Below are 22,006 nucleotides of genomic sequence, written 5' to 3' on the forward strand. Positions count from 1 at the left end.
TAAGGTGACAATAGTCCTCAAATTGATTTACAGGTTCAATGCGATTGTTGTCAGCATTCCAGCTGACCTCTTTTTAGAAATTGACAAGCTGATTGTAACATTCACACAGAAATGCAAAATACCCAAAATAATCAAAATTATCTTGAAAAACAACAAAGTAAGGAGCCTCACACTTTGTCGTACACTGCTGGTGGAAGTGTAAAATGATTTAGTTGCTTTGAAAATAACCTGCAGTTCCACAGTGAGTAAACAGAGTTACCATATGACGCAGCAATTCCACTCCAAGGTACATGACTAAGAAAAATGAAAACACGTCCACTCAAAAAGTTGTACATTAGTGTTTCTCATATCATTATTTATAATAGTAGAAACAATCCAGCCATCAACTGATAATTAGATTTAAATTAAAAAAAAAAAGTTGTATGTCCAGACCATAGAATATTATTCAGCCATGAATAGAATGAAGTGCTGATTTATGTTACAACATGCATGAATCTTGCACATTACACTAAGTGAAAGAAGCCTGGCATAAAATATACAGGTTACATGATTTCATTTACATGATATTTCCAGAACAGGAAGTTCTCTAGAGACAGACCACCACCCATCTGTCAGTTTTTTATACTGTGGTGGCTTGTGCATTGCTATCACACTGGAATTTCAAATATCGGCAGAGTCACCCATGGGTGACAGGTTTCAGCAGAGCTTCCAGACTACAACAGACTAGGAAGAAAGGCCTGGCGATCTTCAGTGACCACAGCAATGAATTCAAGTATACCAACAATGGTGAAGATGACTCAGAAACAGGCTACATTTCGTTCTGTTGTACACGGGGTTGCCATGAGTTACAGCCGTTTGTTGCAACTACCAACAATAACAGAGTCGGAAAGTAGATTAGTGGTAGCTTAGGGTTGGGAGAATGGGAGGATGAGGGGTGATAGCTAAAAAGTATAGAGTTTCTTTTTGAGGTGATGAAACATTCTAAATTTGACTATGGTGACGACTGAATACGTATAATTGAATATACTAAGAAATGCTTAATTGTGTATTGTAAATGTATGAGTTTTATGTTATGTGAATTACATATCAATAAATCTGGTAAAAAACTAATGGAATCAAAACAAAAAAATAGATAAAATTAATAAAACCAAAAGCTGATAAGCTTCTAGCCAGATGTGTATGTGTGTGAGAGAGAGAAAAAAAAAAAAAGAGAGAGAGATAGACAGAGGAGAGAGAAGACCTAACTTACCAATATCAGGAATTAAAAAGTGGACGTGACTATATATCCTAAAGGTGCTTAAAGGCTTAAAGGATAAAAGCAGAGTATTACAAACAATTGCATACTCATGAATTTGATTCCTTAGATGAAAGGGATATAATCCTTAAAAGACACAAACTACAAAGTTGACTCAAGAAGAGATAGGTAACTGGTGTATCTATTTATTTAAAAAATTGAATTTGTAGTTATAAATCTAGCAATAAAGGAATTGACGGACCCAGAAATATTTAAGACATAAAGACCACATATTTTACACAAATTCTTCCAGCAAATTGGGAGGGAGGTAGTTCCCACCTCATTTTTTAAGAACAGAATTTCTCAGAAAACCAAAAAACGTACATTACAAGAAACAAAACCACCGCACCAATATATAAACACATGGCATTAGCCTCTAAGATAAGTTAACTTGATAGCTAATATAGTATGCATGCTTTGTTGAGTTGAATTCTGGCTTTAAATAGCCTTGTTCCATTGCAATGTGTTAAGTGAGCAAGTGTGCGTTGTTAGGAGCTTAGAAATACATGTAAATGTGGATGTAACAATTATCTAACAGATTGCAAATATTTACAAGCAAACTGAATCTGGCTTCTCAGTTTGGATTGCAGTTTACAAACACCAAATAAATCAGGATCCACGTAAGCATGAATAGGTGCTCGCACGGCTTGTTGGCATTAACCATTAATGGTAGTTAATTAACGGTAGTTAACCATTAACAGTACCCTGACGCGATTTTGTTCACGAATGATCTGGACAAGTCACAGTTGGGCATTTTCCACCAAATATATTCCCAGTGTCTGCAGGCTTGCTGAATTGCCTGAATCATGACACACCTTCCCAAATGCATAAATGGGCTCCCCCTGAAGATGATAAATCATATGTTTGGGGTATTTGTTCTGCTATAGTGTAAAACAACACACTTTTTCAGGCTCTGACCCTGAAATGTTACGAAATATGAACACTTGGTATCACACAAACAATCATGCTACTATCAAAATCTGCCACAGATGCTCTTCTTGACGGCAGGCTTGAACCGGCTGGCACAGCACAACTTTACATGGCTTGACACGCACTGGTTCTCTCGTACCTGGTCACTGATCTTGTACTCTGACCATAACCAATTTGGGGGAGTAACTGTCATGAGTTTTCAAAGAGTATCCCAAAAAAGTAAGTATAGTGTAGAGAACAGCGACCATTCAGGATCCTACTGCTTCTAACCTCTCAAGCCCCAACATGTCACCCACACATCACCCTTTAGGACACTATTTATTAATCTCTCCATCAACAAAGTGTCATTTTTATATTGAAAAGAGCGAGAAATGCAACAGAAAAAAATTACTTTCTATAATTCAGTCATTTCAGGGTCCTTTGACTCTCTTCTATTTTATTTTTCTTTTAAAACAAAATGGCTTTGAGATCCCTCTGTGTTGCTCCTCAGTAAAAACCCACTAAATTGAATACTTTTTCTTGTGAAGGTCTGAGCACAGTAACTGTGGACGATAAGCCAGAGTTCAGAGCAGAATTGGTGAGGGTCATAGGTGTGATTATGGATTTGTGTTCGTAGGGATTACATAGTGCTGGGGGCGGAGGCTAGGGACGTGGTGCTTTAGAGAGAGCAGAGGGAAGGTTATTTTCTATTGACCTCTCCTGATCCATTTTCTGCTCTGCCCTGCGCAGCAGGAGGTTGTTATCTGCACATTGCATCACCCAAGCTTCCTTGCATCTGGATTTCCATGGAGTTTAGTCAATGGGATGCACTGCTGCATTGCTTAACTATGACCACAACCCTTGTCAGGTATTCTCACACCCTCAGTTCTAGCTTTTTCCAGATTCTTGTAATAGCTTCTTCCCTTTTCCCTTTTAAGTCTAGGGATAGTAACAGCGTCCACTCTTACTAAACCTTAGATATATCACTATCATTTGATATTTTCCTTAGGTTCCCCCACCCCAGAATTAGTCCCTTCATTAAATTTTCTTCAATTCTTCTTCAAATGTGCTGTTTCATACTGCAGTTCTGACTAATACAGTAATTGATATCAGAGAAATGACCCCAGGAAGCGTAATGTCAAAATTATATTCTGAGGTTAGGTTATTCACATATACGTGTAATGTTCATATAAACTTTTTTATCAGGCATAAATCTGTAATCTATAGCATTCGGTAGCATAACAATTATAATCATTGTGGGAAAAGTCAGCTGTTTCAGTGGCCTATTATAATATTTAAAAAGAACACAGAAAAATTAATAGCTTTCAACTGATAATAATGGACAGATGAAGAATCAAAAATAAATATATATTTTTGAGAATGAGCAGGAGACATTTGAATAGAAAGAGAAGAGGATGAAAATATTGAATTTTCAAATATCTTAGAAGCTTCATTGATGGAAGATGCAGTTTTTCCAGGCAACGCTCTTCCCTTGCATGAGAACTCCCAATGCATTCAACTTGGAAATGGTCCCTTCCAAGGGCATACAGGAGCTCCTTGGGACACACCATCACCATCTATCTCTCTTTATCTCCAAGCCTATAGTGAAATTTGGATCCACATACAGCCCAGATTAAGAAACAACACTTTCTTCTGAAAGAAGACAGCTTTGATACAAAAAAAGTTGCCACATTGTGCCAATGTATAGCACAACATTTATAGGGAACATATATGATGAGTTTTTAAGAGTATTAAATCAGGAAGGATGTTAAAGCAGGGGGGTTGGATCAAACTGAATTTATTGACATGAATGCATTCTCGTCATGATAATTGGGGAAAATATTAAGGCTGTCAAGGATTTCATTTTACTTGGATCCACAATAAATGCCCACGGAAGCAGCAGTCAAGGAATCAAATAACGTATCGCACTGAGAAAACTTGCTACAAAAGATCTCTTTAAAGTTTTCAAAAGCAAAGAAATTACTTTGAGGACTAAGGTGCACCTAACTCAAGCCATGACATTTCCTTTTGCCTCATGTGTGTGTGAATGCTAGACAATAAATATGGAAGATCTAAGAAAAATTCATGCATTTGAATTACGATGTTGGTGAAGAGTACTGAATATACCATGGACCGTCAGAAGGACAAACAAGCCTATCTTGAAAGAATACAGTCAGAGTGCTCCTTAGAAGCCAGGATGGTGAGACTTCGTCTCACATACTTTGGACATGTTATCAGGGGGAACCACTCCCTGGAGAACAACATCCTGCTTGGTAAGGTAGAGGGTCAGCAAAAAAGAGGAAGACCCTCGATGATATGGATTGATGAAGTGGCTGCAACGATGGGCTCAAACATAGCAATGATTGTGAGGGTGGTTAAGGACCGGGCAATGTTTCATTCACAGGGTTGCTATGAGTTGGAACTGACTCAATGGCACCTAACTTCAAGAACAAATGCATTCTCTCAGGATATGAGATTTCCTGCATTGGCCTAGGCACCTAGACATGGCGTTATCAGTCTGCTAGGTTAGTAAATTAAAGCCTGAACTCAACTGTCTAAAATTAATGAAGTAGAAATGCTGAAACTTGCCTAGCACACTGGAAGTATAAAAAGGCTTGGTGTAGTGGGAACAATAGAATTGCTCGATGGTATGCAAATTGTTCTGACACCATTGACTATACCAACTAGAAAGACCCAGAGGACACAGCATTTATCAAGACATTAAGAAGTTGAGAGGCAGTAGTGATTAGGACAGAGCACAAGATGTGTTTATTTCTTACCAAAGTAGTCACTACACTGGTGTGTTCATCTACTGATAGCTCAATAAGCCATGCCCTTATGATTTGTACATTTATCTATTTGTATGCTACATATTTATAAAAATGCTTATAGGGAAAATATTAAAAATTTATTAGTCAAGAGAGCACACACATCCTTGAAAAATCATTTGGTGACTATTCTCTGCAGGCCTGTAATCCTGGGGAGAAACTTCAATGAAACTGAGCTTCCCGATTTCAGTGACAGTAACAAGATCCCAGAGCACAGGTGAAGGTGACTAAAAGGGACAAACTGAGCACAGTAAGCATGATGTGGCACTGCAAGAAAGTAACAAGATTGCTCTGGTATCCTGCGATCCATGGCTGACTGAGACAGGGTCCTTATGAATTAAATAGCTGGGTGGCATTCTAAAGGCAGTTTGTTCTACGTAAATGGAAAATGTCTAGGTTTTCTTTCGCAGAAACTCCACTTCAGCAATCTAGTATAGATTCTCAGCCAACAATAATAAGAATGCACTGTGAATATTCCTCCCAGCTCACAGCAGAGGACCGAGGAAAAGGAAATGTGAAGGGTTATTTGATACTCTCAGTTAACTCCACAAAGTTTTGTCTTTGGAGACAAAAACCACCAGTGTCAGAATGAGTGCTTACAGGGGTCAGGTGATATACAGAGCCTTCACCTGAGCTCATCTCACAGTCGTTCCAGTCAGGTTGTGGACAAATCTGGTGACTATTTCATCAGGCCCGCAATATATAGTGAAAATATATTAGTTAATAGCATAATCCCTACATTGATTCCATGACAAAGAGTGAAGTGCATTGTTTTTGCTAGTACTCCATGAAAGCTCACAAAATTACCTGGCAAGAGAGCAAACAAATCAATGGTGACTCTCTGGAGGAATTGCAAATATTACCTTCACCATGGACTTTAAAAATGTTGAGGTGTTAAAACATACCAAATCCCCATTTAATTCACTCATTTCGCTGGTATTAGATGATCAGAGCTGTTGTCGTTAGGTGCCGTTGAGTCAGTTCGGACTCATAGCGACCCTAGTTTGGTATTTAGCACTGATTGTGGATTACCATCCACTTTACTAAGTGGCGATGACAACTGAAGTGGCTGTTATTCGGCATATTAACTGGAGCAAATCATCTAGCACAGGGCATTCAAATATTGCCCTAACAAATGCTTTCCTTTAAATTTGCATCAACAATCACAAGTCCTTCCTCTTCATGTGGCAAAGGTAGCAACAGACCAACATTTTTCTACATCAATATTATATTAACTCACTTTTTCTGTTAAAAAATAAATAATTCATAGGTTTTTGTCTTTTTCCCAACAGAATATCACCCTGGTGAATTATAATGAAGACATTCTATGAAACCCTATTGCTGCTGTTGTTAGGTGCCATCAAGTCAGTTCCGACTCATAGCGACCCTATGCACAACAGAATGAAACACTTCCAGTCCTGCACTATCCTCACAATTGTTGCTATGCTTGAGCCCATTGTTGCAGCCACTGAGTCAGTCCAACCTGTTGAGGGTCTTCCTCTTTTTTGCTGACCAGCTACCTTACTGAGAATGATGTCCTTCTCCAGGGACTGATCCCTCTTGACAACATGTCCAAAGTATGTGAGACGCAATCTCGCCATTCTTGCTTCCAAGGAGCATTCTGGATGTACTTCTTCCAAAATAGATTTGTTCATTCTTTTGACAGTCCATGGCATATTTAATATTCTTCTCCAACACCACAATTCAAAGAGGTCAATTTTTCAGTTTTCCTTATTCATTGTCCAGCTTTCACATGCATATGAGGCAATTGAAAACACCATGGCTTGGGTCCTCAAGGTGGCCTCTTTGCTTTTTAAGGCTTTAAAGAGATCTCCTGCAGCAGATTTGCCCAGAGCAATGCATCTTTTGATTCCTTGACTGCTGTTTCCTTGGGCATTGATTGTGGATCCAGGTAAAATGAAATCCTTGACAACCTCGAACTTTTCTCCCTGTATCATGATGTTGTTTATTGGAGCAGTTGTATTTTTGTTTTCTTTATTTTATTTATTTATTTTTTTATGTTGAGGTGTAACCCAAAAGGAAGGCTGTGGTCCTTGATCTTCATCAGTTGGTGCTTCAAGACCTCTTTACTTTCAGCAAGCAAGGTTGTGTGACCTGCATATCGCAGGTTGTTGAGTCTGCTTCCAATCCTGATTCTGTTTTCTTCACACAGTCCAGTTCCTCGAATTATTTGCTCAGCATACAGATTGAATAGGTATGGTGAAAGGATACAACCCTGTCGCACACAGTTCCTGACTTTAAAGCATACAGTATCCCCTTGTTCTGTTCCAACAACTGCCTCTTGATCCATGTACGGATTCCTCATGAGCACGGTTAAGCGTTCTGGAATTCCCATCCTCCTCAGTGTTATCCACAATGTGTTATGATCCACACAGTCAAATGCCTTCTGGTAGTCTCTGCTTTCAGCCAGGATCCATCTGACATCAGCAGTGACATCCATGGCTTTTCATCCTCTTCTAAATCCAGCCTGAATTTCTGGCAGATCCCTGTAGATATACTGCTGCAGCTGCTTTTGAATAATCTTCAGCAAAATTTTGCTTGCATGTGCTATTAATGATATTGTTCGATAGTTTCCACATGTGGCTGGATCACCTTTCTTGGGAATAGGCATAAATATGGATCTCTTCCAGTTGGTTGGCCAGGTAGCTGTCTTCCAAATTTCTTGGCATAGACGAGTGAGCACTTCCAGTGCTGCAGCCATTTGTGGGAACATCTCAGTTGGTACTCCGTCAGTCCCGGAGCTTTGTTTTTCACCAGCGCCTTCAGTGCAACTTGGACTTCTTCCTTCAGGACCATCAGTTCCTGCTTATATGTTACCTCCTGAAATGGTTGAACATTGGCCAATTCTTTTTGGTATAACGACTCTGTATTCCTTCGTCTTTTAATATCTTCCCCATAGAATCTTTCAGTATTCTAGTGTGAGGCTTGAATTTTTTCTTCAGTTCTTTCAGCTTGAGAAATGCTGAGCATATTCTTCCCTTTTGGTTTTCTATCTCAAGGTCTTTGTACATGTCATCATAATACTTTACTTTGTCTTTTCAAGCCACCTTTTGAAATCTTCTGTTCAACTCTATTACTTCATCATTTTTTCCTTTTGCTTTAGCTACTCAATGTTCAAGCTCAAGTTTCAGAGTCTCTTCTGACATCCATTTAGGTCTTTCTTTCCTGTCTTTTTAATGACCTCTTGCTTTCTTCATTTATGATGTCCTTGATGTCATTCCACAACTTGTCTGGTCCTCAGTCCTTAGTGTTCAATGCATCAAATTTATTCTTGAAATGGTCTCTAAATTCAGGTGGGATATACTCTAGATTGTACTTTGGCTCTTGTCAACTTGCTCTGATTTTCTTCAGTTTCAACTTGAACTTGCATTTGGGTAGTTGATGACCTGATCCTCGATTGGCCCCTGGCTTTGTTCCGACTGATGATATTGAGCTTCTCCATCATCTCTTTCCACAGATGTAGTCAATTTGATTCCTGTGTGTTCCATCTGGCAAGGTCCATGTGTAAGGTCACTGTTTACGTGGGTGAGAAAAGGTATTTGTAATGAAGAAGTCGTTGGTCTTGCAAAATTCAATCATGTTATCTCCAGCATCGTTTCTGTCACCAAGGCCATATTTTCCAACTACTGATCCATCTTCGTTATTTCCAACTTTTGCATTTCAATCACTAGTAATTATCCATTCTTCTTGATTGTGTGTTTGATCAATTTCAGACTGAAGTTGGTAAAAATCTTCAATTTCTTCATCTTTGGCCTTAGTGGTTGGAGAGTAAATTTGAATAACAGTGGTATTAACTGGTCTTCCTTGTAGGCATATGGATATTATCCTATCACTAACAGTGTTGTACTTCAGGATAGATCTTGAAATGTTCTTTTTGACAATGAATGCAGTGCCATTTCTCTTCAAGTTGTCATTCCCTGAATAGAAGGCTATATGATTGTCCAGGTGAAAATGACCAATAGCAGTCCATTTCAGCTCACTAATGCCTAGGATATTGATCTTTATGTGTTCCATTTCATTTTTGATAATTTCCAATTTTATTAGATTCATACTTTGTACATTCCAGGTTCTGATTATTAATGGGTGTTTGCAGCTGTTTCTTCTCATTTAGAGTCATGCTACATCAGCAAATGAAGGTCCTGAAAGCTTGACTCCATCCACGCCATTAAGGTGGACTCTACTTTGAGGAGGCAGCTCTTCCCCAGTAGTATTTTCAGTGACTTCCAACCTGGGGGGCTCATCTTCCAGTGCTATATCAGACAATGTTCTGCTGCTATTCATAAGGTTTTCACCGGCTAATTCTTTTCAAAAGTAGACTGTCAGGTCCTTTGTCCTAGTCTGTCTTAGCCTGGAAGCTCATCTGAAACCTGTCTGGCATGGGTGACCCTGCTGGTATTTGAATACCTGTGGCATAGCTTCCAGCATCACAGCAATACACAAGCCCCCACAGTATGACAAACTGACAAGACATGTGGGGGTTTATGAAACCCTAGTACATTTAAAGGCACTACGTTAAGTAATGAATAAAAAGTAACAAGCATCCTAGAAAGTTTGATGAGACACATGTGTGTTAGTTGTGGGAGATAAATGACATGTAAGCTCAGAGACTGTCACACCCATGAAGTTTCTCAGATCTGGGAGTGTTGAACCTGTTGGCATATGTCTTCTAATGCGAGAGGCAAATAGATGCGCTTTGCACCATCCAAAACAAAAAACACACCAAGATGCAAAGCTTGGTAGGACTCTTTGGATTTTAAAGGCAATGCGTCACACTCAGGTATGCTGCTCAAGTCTCTATATTAGTCTGTAAGGCTTTCACATTTCAGCAAGGACTGGAGTAAGATAATATTCTGCGTAGGTTCAGGCTGCAGGTAAGTTGCCAGTAAAAGTCACTTTAATAAAAATGGACTCACAGGTGCTGGAAGGGTTTGTGACAAATAAGGATATGTCATAGAGTCTCTAGCTAGCTCCAAGAGGAGAAACACAGTTGTGATCCCTGGGCTGTAATTCCTTCCCCACAAAAAGTTATTCTCTCTTTGGAAAGCTGAACCAAGTTGCTGTTGGGACTTCAAATAGCCTGAATGCTCACTATGGGATATCAAACATCTATGCATACTGAACGTCCATCATGAACAGTTTGTTATCAGATCCACTGAATCACAAAAATCAATACGTGTGGTAGCATTTCTTTATTAAACGGATATAGTACATGCCAAGATTGGGACTGAGCATGACCAGAAGGTACACTGGACTTGTCATCATAAGGCACAAGTAAACTGCATGAGTCCATGGCATCTCCTCTTCTTTTTTGACTGTCTCTCCCTTATACCATTTCTGTAACCACACAGAGAGTTTCCTTTAGCCAGCTAACAAAACGAGAATAAGTTTAGACCTAGTTTCTATAAACGTCTTTGAAGTACGTTGGCATCAATTTGAAAAAGATACTGCTGTATTACAAACCTATTTAGAGTGACAGCAGTGTTCAGGGAGTATATCTGATTAAACAATTTTTCTGGGAGAAAGATGGTATAAATTTACAGTGATTAATAGGCAATGGCTAATGGGTTGTTCTAAGAGAACCTGAAAAAAATAAAATAAGAAATAAATAGACAAATCGATGACAGAAAAAAATAGAATGTGCAAACATTATGAACATATTCATATCTTATGTTAAGTGTGCACCCGAATGCATTCACTGATTCAGAGACTTTCAATAATCAGGTGGTCCAGAAGGGTTTCCCTCTAGGGACCATTCAGCATCTTTACCAAAGGAGCTGTGGCTTGTTCAGTAGATCCATGTACACAGTGATCATGATGTCAGGAAGAGATGTTACATACGATTTCAGTGATTTGGCCTTCAGTACTTCTAGGTTCCCAGTTTCTAACAACAAACATTAAGATTCTGATGTGAAATCATGTTTATAGGAGAACCTACTAGCAATCCTAGCTTCTAAGAGGAAGAAGCAATTTTTCATTGTAAGGCTATGTACATATTTTTGTACTCACTGCCCAAAACACTTCTACTAGTATCACCATATTTGAACATGTCTCATTTATAGCTATAATATCCCATAAAAGATCTTCTCTAAGCAGGGAATACTTTTTATGGCTAACATCTATGGGATTCACTAATATTACCATCTACCCCAACATCCTGAAGCAACTGGGTTAACAGAACTGTGATATGGCTTGGTGAAGACTTAGTTACAGGGCAGCTGGGAGGCAATGCCCTGAGAGATTGGAGTATCACCCTTCAGCATATAGTATAGACCTTAAAGTGATGTCTAATATTTGATGCTTTTGTCTAGGGAACAAGAAGGTGGGGCAGAGAAGTATGTCTACTAATGACTACACCTAATAATAATAAATTTTGCTTCTTGTCCCATTAACCAAACATTACATGGTTAGCAATGAAGGAAGGAAGGTTTCCATCAGGCAGCACAGTCATGGTTGCACTAAATTGGAAATTAAAGTTGATCCCTGGGCATTTGCTTTTCTCATGCTGTTGAACCAACAGGCAGAGAATGGCCATACATCCTGACAATGGTGATTGATCCTGACTAACAAGGGTAAACTGAGTTGCTGCTGTACAGAACACAGGTGATTATGCTTGATGCCCAGTTTTGATGGACACTCTGATCTTCATTCAATGACAAATTTGCTAACTTAGCCACTGAGAATATTGTTGTTAGGTGGTCCTCAACTTTAAGCCCCTGCAGAAATTGTTTCATCTGCTGAGAGCTATCTTGCACAAAGTAGTGCTCTTTCAGTGGGTGGCCGACCTCCACTGTATTAATGCTGTAGTTTATAAATTTGTCCATCTTTGCTCAACTGAGGTACTCTTAATGGCTATGCTCTCTCCAAAGCTTCCATGAAGTCAGTCAAGGCTATCATTGTACCTACATTGCAGCTTAACTTCTCCCTCTCCTCATTTCTGCATTCTCCCATCCCTTCCCAGACACAGATCCTAAATAAACTCCTAAATAAATATTTCACCCACTAAATTCAATCTCAGATTCTTCTTCCTAGAACATCAAACCTTCAATACCAGGGCATTTACTGGCATGTCTCTTAGTATCATAACCAAAAACCAAAACCATTGCCATCTAGTCAATTCCAACTCATAGAGACCCTGTAGAACAGAGTAGAACTGCCCCATAGAGTTTCCAAGACGGTAAATCTTTATGGAGGCAGACTACCACATCTTTCTCCCGTGGAGTGGCTGGTGGGCTCAAATTGCCAACCTTTCAGTTAAGCAGCCCAGTGTTTAACCACTGCACCACCAGGGCTCTTTTTAGTACTATACTACTGCCGACTGCCGTCAAGTTGATTCTGACTCATAGTGACCCTATAGGACAGAATAGAACTGCCCCCATAGCGTTTCCAAGGAGCACTTGGCAGATTTGAACTGCTGACTTCTTGGTTAGCAGCTGTAGCACTTAACCACTATGCCACCAGGGTTTAGTACCGTAGTATCCAATAATACTAGTCAATGGGAAACTGCAGATGCTGGTAAAGATAGAACCAATGAAGACAGAAACTCCAGCTACCAGATTACAGTGCCAAGTATTTGAAGTCCCAGCAGAGGGTAATGGGAACACAGAAGAGGTGATAAAAAAAAAAAAAAAAAAAAGAAAGAAAGAAAACCTTGTCTGTAAACTTCAGCCACATGTCCAGTTATACTACGGAATATGCTTTGTTTTAATCTATTACATCCTTCCTCACCTTTTTTTTTTTTTTTCCCCCAGCTACCTCATTTGAACAATACCTTTAGTAACCTATGCTTCAGCTTATGTTGTGTGGGGAGTATGCCTGAATTGACATCACCTGTCAATAACATTTATTTAATGGAATTATGTGTCTCAAAACTGTGGAGAATAGGAGTTTCCTTTATACAAAGGACAAAAATTGATGCTCAGGGGCAAAAGAATATCCCTAGTTTTGTTCTCTTTGTCCCTCCAGCTGTATCCTTAGACCTTCTCCATCTTTCTGTGTACCCTAGGAAAATCATTTCTATGGCCTGCATCATTCTTATCCTCTGATTTCTAGTTTGGTTTCACAATGTGCCGCACCAGTAGAAGAAGAAAAAGAAAAAAAGGGTGGAAGGAGGATAGACAGGTAATGGTATTTTTCCCCTTGCTCCCTCTTTGATTGGCTATGATTTGGCACAGGTGATGTTCCTTTATTATGGCCACAGCCATGATTAGGTGGACCTTCCTCCATGGTAGAGGGTCAACAAAAATCCGGAAATCCTCTACGAGATGGACTGACACAATAGCCTCAACAATGGTGTCAAACTTACCAATGATTATGAAGATGGAGCAGGACCAGGCAATGTTATGCTATGTTTTCCTCAAATCATCTTGACTCTTTTTTCAAACTGAGTGTTTCTATATCACATATTCCAGCTGAGAGTCACATTGAAGTGAAAGTGTTAAACAGCCTTCTAAGTGAACTTATTATTTTCATGCTTCAGTTGCCATAACAACTTCCTTTACCTCTCCAATAATGTTGAATTAAATATGAAATAGCATATGCTTCATATAGGCACTAAAATGATGAGCACTGACATTCAGAATAAAATGTTAAAGAAATATTATCTTACCAAGCAACAAATGGTTCGAAGTACAAATTCTGACTTTTATAATTAACTAGCTATACCATGTAACCCACCTTTTATTTTGTAAATAATGATCCTTCTCTTATCAGTAATGAGCATTTTGTTTTCTTGATCCATTCTCGAAGGCATGTAATATATTTTCTTTTGAAAAAGTACAGCAGATAATGGTTCTCTAGACATAACACGGAAAACATTTTTTTTTCTGCTATGAAAATACACGGACAATAAATTGCCTATAAGAAAGTAGCATGATTTAAAAATAGACAGCAGAATAACAGGTAAGTATGTCTCATCATTTAAGTAAACATGTTTTGTCCAATGTATAAACACACACTATAGGTTGTGAAAATTATAATACATATTTAAGTTATTTTGCTTATCTCCAGTGTGATAAAATAGCCCTGGTGGCACAATGGTTAAGAGCTTGACTGTTAACCTAAAGGCTAATGGTTCCAACCCTCCAGCTGCTCCATGGGAGAAAGATGTGGTAGTCTGCTTCTGCAAAGATTTATTACAGTCTTAGAAACCCTATTGGGGCAGTTCTACTCTTTCCTATAGGGTTGCTATAAGTTGCAATCAACTCTGCGTTACTCAACAACAGCGTTATAATAAGGAGACCTGGTGGTGGAAAGGGCTACCATTAGGCTACTAACCTAAAAGTTAGCAGTTCAAACCCATCCAGTAGTTCTGCAGGAGGAAGACTTGGTGATCTGCTTCCAAAAAACGACAGCCAACAAAACCCCTAGTGGCAGTTCTACTCTATCATACGGGGTTGCTGTAAGTTGAAATCAACTTAAAGGCACCTAACAACAACAGTGTTATAATAAGCACTTAAAAGTGTTGTTATTTTTGTTTTTTTCTTCTTTTCCTTAGCTTGAAATAGTCTATATTATTTAGTTGGAAAATACCATTTCTAGACTGGCGTTAGGTCAAGAGTGCTAGCACAAAACCTAATAGAGAGTTTCAACTCTTTTGTTAAAGAAGAAAAAAAATATCAGACAGAATGCCGAGTAAATAGCAGATATTACTCAAATTTTCATGTCCCTCAAAGGCTACCATAATCATAATATTATACTCTCTAGACTAGTGGCCTCACAATTGTATAATCAGTAATGTACGCTGTATACCTAATAATAAAAGAACAAAACACTTAAGCCCACTAGATGAAATACCAAGAACTCTCAGACATGTCAAAGGAGTACAATGCTGGTGCTAATTTCAGAGAAATTTGCCACATTTTTTTATAGGGTTGCTATGAGTCGTAATCAACTCGATGGCAGTGGGTTTGGTTTTTTTTAATTACCTTCCACAGATACTATTTCTACCCTATGTGTGGATCTTCCCTGTACATTTTATCCATGGAAAAGTCTGCGGTGAATATGACATATTTCCTGGTCACTACACAGCTTTCACAGCCCAGTTTTTATTGGTGGGCATTTGCATCTCGAAGTGGTCACGTGAGGAAAGGTTACAGGCTGTTGCTAGGCAAGCCAGGGCTTTCCCTGGCAATACAATTTCCTTAAAAACTTAGTGGGCCTTCAGTTTACTTATTTTCGGTTAATTCCTTCTATTAACAACCATAGCCAAATTATCTAGTTTGACATGTCTTTAAACCAGTGAATTCTCCTATTTTATCTGTTGGTATCTCTGCTCTGAAAATTACCAAAAGCTTAAGCTTAATTGCTACTGCGTGAAAGTAATTTAAAATAGACTTATGCTGTTAGGACAGAATCATTTTTGCCAGCCAAGAGCCTACTGGCCTCTGATTAGCAGATAATTCTTAAGGGCAGGTTCTTGGTAAGGTGAGAGAAGACTTTTATCCTTCTAACTCTATAGTTTCACAGACATCAGTGAGATTATCTTTAATATGAAGTCTAGGTACATTTTTCACCCTTCAGGTTGACTCTCAGTTAACTTCCCTTGAAGACAACAGAGTTGTCATGTCCAAAAAAGTATTTTCTTCTACCTCTACTCCAGGCTTTCTACTTCAGATTGGTGTTATTCAGAGTTACGCTGAAAACCAGATGGCCCAACACGTGCCAGATTCCTTGTTATGGATTTAATCTTGTCCTTCAAAAATATATTGAAATCCTAACCCCTGTACCTGCAAATATGACCCTGCTTGGAAATAGGTTTTTTTAATTTGTTATGTTAATGAGGTCACACCATTGTAGAGTGGTCCTAAACCTAATCCTTTTTGTGTTATAAAAGGAGCAGAACAGACAGAGACACACAAAGGGAAGACACCATATGAAGACAGACACACACAGCAGATGCACCAACAAGCCCAGGAACTTCAAGGATTGCTGGCAGGTCCTAGAAGCTGAAAGAGACAAAGCAGGTTCTCCCCCTAGCACCACGCCCTGAATTCAGAGTTCTAGCTTCCTGAACTGTGAGAAAATAAATTTCCGGTTTTTAAAGTCACCTATTCGTGTTATTTTGTTGTTGTTGTAGCAGCTCTAAATAACTAAGACACTTCTGATTATTTTCTTCCCATTCTTCCTAACCCTGTCTTTAGTCAGCCGTGTCCCCAGCTATAGAAGGCAACATGTAGACCAAACGTTTTCTTGCTGCATAACAAAGATCACAAGCTTCCAGTTCCCAGTGTTTGTATCCTCATAGCCTGTAACCCAATTTCTTCACTAAGTCAATATTTCATTTTTCTTTAAATTTTATTACTTGTAGAACCCCATGTCCAGATATCAAATTCTGTATTAACTAGTGGTTATATTTGCCTGACTTTAACAAAATACTACAAATTAAAATTCCACGAAGACATGATTTAGCTGTGTTACTTAATGCTGGAGGGAAGGGAAGGGGGAGAGATACTCGTCTATGCCAAGAAATTTGGAAGACAGTTACCTGGCCAACCAACTGGAAAAAAATCCATTTTTGTACCCATTCAACAGAATGGAGAAGTTATCAAACAATATCATTAATATCACACACAAGTAAAGTTTTGCTGAAGATCACTCAAAAAACAGTTGCAGCAGTACACTGACAGGGAACTGTCAGAAACTCAAGCTGGATTCAGAAAAGGATGCGGAACAAGGACCATCTTTGCTGATGTCGGATGGATCCTGGCTGAAAGCAGAGAATACGAGAAAGATGTTTACCTGTATTTTACTGACTATGCAAGGCATTCGACTCTGTGAGTCATAACAAATTATGGATAACATTGTGAAGAATGAGAATTCCAGAACACTTAATTGTGCTGTTGAGGAACTGTACATAGACCAAGAGGTGGTCATTCAAACAGAACAAGTGGATACCACATATTTAAAGCCAGGAAAGGTGTGTGTCAGGTTGCATTCTGTCAGCATACCTATTCAATCTGTATGCTGAGCAAATAATCTGAGAAGCCGGACTATGTGAAGAAGAATGGGGCATCAGGATTGGAGAAAGATTCATCAACAACCTTTGTTATGGAGATGACACGACCTTGCTTGCTGAAAGAGAAGAGGACTCGAAGCACTTACTGATGAAGATCAAAGACCACAGCCTTCAGTATGGATAATACCTCAACATAAAGAAAACAAAAATCCTCACAACTAGACCAATAAGCATAAATGGAGAAAAGACTGAAGTTGTCAAGGATTTCATTTTACTTGGGTCCACAATCAACACCCTTGGAAGTAGCAGTCAAGAAATCAAAAGATGCATTGCATTGGGCAAATGTGCTGTAAAAGACCTCTTAAAATGTTAAAAAGCAAAGATGTCATTTTGAGGACTAAGGTGAGCCTGATCCAAACCATGGTGTTTTCAATTGCTTCATATACATAAGTGAAAGCTGGACAATGAGTAAGGGCGACTGAGGAAGAATTGATGACCTTGAATTACGGTGTTGGTGAAGAATATTGGATATACTATGAACTGCTAGAAGAAGGAACAAATCCGTCTTGGAAGAAGTACAGCCAGAATGCTCATTAGAAGCAAGGATGGTGAGACTTCTTCTCACATACTTTGGACATGTTATCAGGAGGGCTAAGTCCCTGGAGAAGGACATAATGGTTGGGAAAGTAGAGGATAGCAAAAAAGAGGAAGACCCTCAACAAGATGGAGTAACACTGTGGCTGTAACAAAGGGCTCAAGCATAACAGTGATTGTGAGGATGTGACAGGACTGGGCAGTGTTCGTTCTGTTGTTCACAGAGTTGCTAGAAGTTGGAACAAACTCAACGGCACCTAACAACATTTTGGGGCGGGGGGGCTGAGAAAAGATTTTATGTTTAATTTCATGCTTCAAATTCTTATACATACATTAAGTGCATAAATTTGTCTTTAGGATAGCAATATTAGACATGGAAAATATTATTTCATCTAGATTTATTTGGAGAAATATAACTTAGCCATTCAGCTTATAAACATTGAAAGAGCTGCCAAATCAGAAAACAGGGCCTGTGCAATCAGAATTTTGAAATTAATCTCCTATCACCACTTTTTTCTTTTAATTTACTGTTAGGTTAACTTACCATTTAGCATTTACCCTTAAGGTAGGTAAAACATGTTATGTATCACATTACTATGTAAGAAATTACATATTTTGCATAAGTGATCCCCTTGGATTGCACTTTTTTTTTTTTTTACAAAAAAATACATTGGTATTGCACAATAAACTGTACTAGTATCATAAAAAAAAAAATTTTTTTTTTTTGGTTACAAAAATTGGTGAAAGCCAAAATGAATCGTAAAATTTGGAGGGACCCTCTAATAGTTGATCTTTGAGTTTAAGGGGAAAAAAAAATAGTCTTGCCCTGCATTTCAGAAGCCCTGATGGCATAGTATTTAAGAGTTACAGATGCTAACCAAAAGGTTGGCAGTTCGAATCTACGAGGCACTCCTTGGAAACCCTGTGGGGCAGTTCTACCCTGCCCTATAGGGCAACTGTGAGTGGGAATCGACTCGATGGCAAGGTGTTTGGTTTGGTTTCTTACTGCATGTCACATCTCTTAAAAATTGGAAGTGTCTTAGCAGCTTAAACCTTTTCCATTTTAAGAGTTCTTACACTAGAATTTACTTTGAAATATACTTTACAACCAAATCAATTAGAACAGACATACACTGGTACTTTAGCAGAATGGCAAACTTTAAACACAAATTATTTAGAACCTTTAAAATTAAGCCATAGTGTAAAAAAGTCCATGGTCTTACATACATCATATTCACACTAAAATAGTCTAATTTTGTAGGAAAAAGGCCAGTAAAACTGTACATATGCTACAAGTTTATTACATGTATTTACAAGACTACTACTTCCCTAGGTACTTAACACTTCCACGTTATACAATCCCCATACTTTAAGCAAGCTTTGCAGGGATGACTTGAGGCCAGCTCACTGACAATAGCTTGTGCAATGCTATAATACCAAAATGTGTTTTGAAAGCTATCCTGTGACAACCAAATACTGTGTCTCTATAAAAAAAAAACAATTTTGGTGCTTTTGTTGGCAGACACCTACCCACTGTATGTGAGAAACAGGGCCACTGGGATATACTGTGCCTCATTTTAATACTCCCTTAGTGCCCGTTCCACATTTACCACTGTACAATTACTAAAACACAAGTATTCATTAAGAAAAAATACACTTTTTTTCTTTTTTTTTGACTATATATCATGTGGAAACCCTGGTGGCGTAGTGGTTAAGTGCTATGGCTATTAACCAAAGGGTCAGCAGTTCAAATCCGCCAGACGCTCCTTGGAAACTCTATGGGGCAGTTCTATTCTGTCTCATAGGGTCAGTATGAGTCGAAATTGACTCGACGGCACTGGGTTTGGTTTTGGTATATATCATGTCGACATATTACTGGTCGAGGGTTCCTAGGACATTAAACTTTCAAACGTCCTGCTAGCTGTCAACCCTTGTCTGTCTTAGCTAGATGCTTGTAATCTGATTCACTAGTTTTCCAAAAGTAAATCTACTGATCTGTGAATGATAATCTTAAATTAGTATTTTCCCCAACAAGCAATAGAACAAGTTGATTCCCTTATAGCTCCTCAAATCTAAACTGGAATGGTTTCACTTAAGATTTAGTCAAATGAGAACACAATATCAAGTACAATTATTAGGATTTAGTAATTTCAAGTTGCACTGATATGATCATTACATCACAGTGCCCATAACACATATAACAAGCAAGAAGTCTAATCATATTTTCCACATTAATTAACAGGTTTACACAAACAGATTAATTCCTAGTGAACTTGTTTCAGACCCATTGACTGTTCTTTAGGATGATACCCAAATTTTGACATTAGTGCTTCATCTTATTTTATACCTGTACTTTAAGTAAGGTTTTAAGTTGAAACATCATTATTTCTTTATCAGAAGGATTAAAGGAAACACGAACCCAATGGCTGGGTTGGTGGTTTAGGAAGACCACTTGGTGATGGTGGCTCACTAAATTTGGCTCCAGAATAGTTCTGATTAGTTTACAACTTAAAAAGTAAGCTGGGGCTTGATAAGCTAGAGTTCCAATTTTGCTCATTTGGAAAATGTACTTTATTGTTCCCCTCATTTTGCATGGCCTACCACGCAATTGCTGGTGGATTATAACCATGTCCTCTTTCTTTTTTCTTATGAACAATCTTCATCTGGCAGTTTTGCTCCTTGGTCTTCTGTCTGTTAAGCTGTTGTTGGTTCTTGCTAATATTTCTAGATTGGGGAACTGGAATGTTATACCTCTCTCCACCCCCATCTTCAACTTCTTTGTCACCTTTCAGTCAGCTTTTCAGCTTGCAGGATTTCCACTACCTGTCCTGTTCCTTGGTGCCAAGCCCAGGATAATAAGTGTTGCTTCCTGATGGATCCTTTTCTTTGTGTCAGAATACAGAGGCTGTCATGGGCTGATCTGCTGAGTTCATCCTGGGAACTGAGGCCAACATCTGAGTGTCCTCAGCACGCAAGCTTGGGAGAAGTCCTAATTCCACTGTGAAAGTGTTTCTCATACACAGGGCTCAAGCTAGTCACTTCCTCCTCTGTGTCCTCACTGGTCCTTAACTTCAATTAGGGCCCTTTATCACATCATATTAACCTGGGACTATATTAGTCTCCAGTTGTGCTGAACCGGCAGTGGTTTGTTCTGTTCTGTACAGGGTCACTATGAGTCAAAAGCAGCTCCTCATTTTTTTTTTAAGTTTCCTTTGTTATTGGTATTATCTTCAATCTGTAACTTCCTTGCATTTGCTTATTTGGTGAGTGTTTAATTATTGAAAGATTAGAGGTTCAAAATCACCAGTGGCTTTGCGGGAGAAAGATGTGGCAGTCTTCTCCATAGAGATTGACAGCCTTGGAAACCCTCCTGGGTCACTACGAGTTGAAGTCGACTGACGGCAGTGAGTTTGGGTGTTTTGTTTTTTTTTTTGGTTTACTATAACCTGAAAAGTCACCTATCCAAGTATCTTTAATATATAACCATGGACTGAAAATGAATAAAAGAATGAAGACATCTCTATAATCCCTGAAGTTTTTGAATCTCTCACACTTTCCCCGCAGGAAGAAATCAAGAATATCTGACAAATAGAACAAATGAGAATATTTGTTATACTTGCTACAAATATTAAAATATTTTATTTTACTTGCAAGATAGAAATAAGTAGAAGTCCTCTTTCCTTCCGTAACAATGCACAAACAGTGGTGTGTGCGTGCCCTACTTTTTACACTAGTGTTCCTTATCATGGAATTAATTAAAGCTTGTATTATTTTTACTATGTAAGGAATGAAATAAGATGACACAGTTGATTTTTTTTTTTTTTTTTGTATAACAAATACCTTAACATTTCAACAGGTCCATCAGGAATTTTCTGATTAACAATTTCTGATATACAAGTACTCCTATAGCAGCTACATTTTATTTGTTTGTTTGAAATATCTCTTTTATACATTGGAATGTTAGGGGGCTAATACACATTTTTTTTCTTTTGAAAATTTAGAGTTAGTTGATAATTAAGACACAGCAGACAGAAAAATCAAGTTCAAAATATTTTTTTCCAGTGAAGCCACCTGGGGAATGCGGCTTTAAATATGTGGCAAAGTGTGAACACGCTATCCTTATACTTCCAGTCTGGGGCGTGGAACAGCCCACCCAAGGGAAGGCTTGCTTCTTCCCCACAGACACATATATTAAGTACATAAGTATGTCTGCTTGTCATGTCCAGAGAAGAAATGGAAAGAGAAGAATGAAGTTCAGTGTTTAAAAATTCTACAATTTTAAAATATTTTATTTAATTAAAACAATTTTTGATCCAATAATAAATGGAGACAAATTAATACCACTCACCAAGTGACTTTGTTTTCTCTCTAAGGGACAACAAAAAAGAACTGGGTCACATACAATAG

The 22,006-nt window shown here is 38.4% G+C and overlaps 1 protein-coding gene and 1 pseudogene across 2 annotated transcripts in view; both read right to left on the minus strand.

Annotated features, from left to right (window-relative positions):
• LOC126064759 (collagen alpha-1(I) chain-like) overlaps positions 1–22,006 on the minus strand; it is a 253,041-nt gene that overhangs the window by 36,800 nt on the left and 194,235 nt on the right. The window lies entirely within an intron of this gene.
• The window catches only part of LOC126064649 (proline-rich nuclear receptor coactivator 2-like), a 33,618-nt pseudogene continuing 31,552 nt past the window's right edge, over positions 19,941–22,006 (minus strand).

Source organism: Elephas maximus, chromosome 21 (assembly GCF_024166365.1).
Source record: "Elephas maximus indicus isolate mEleMax1 chromosome 21, mEleMax1 primary haplotype, whole genome shotgun sequence".
Classification (NCBI taxonomy): domain Eukaryota; kingdom Metazoa; phylum Chordata; class Mammalia; order Proboscidea; family Elephantidae; genus Elephas; species Elephas maximus.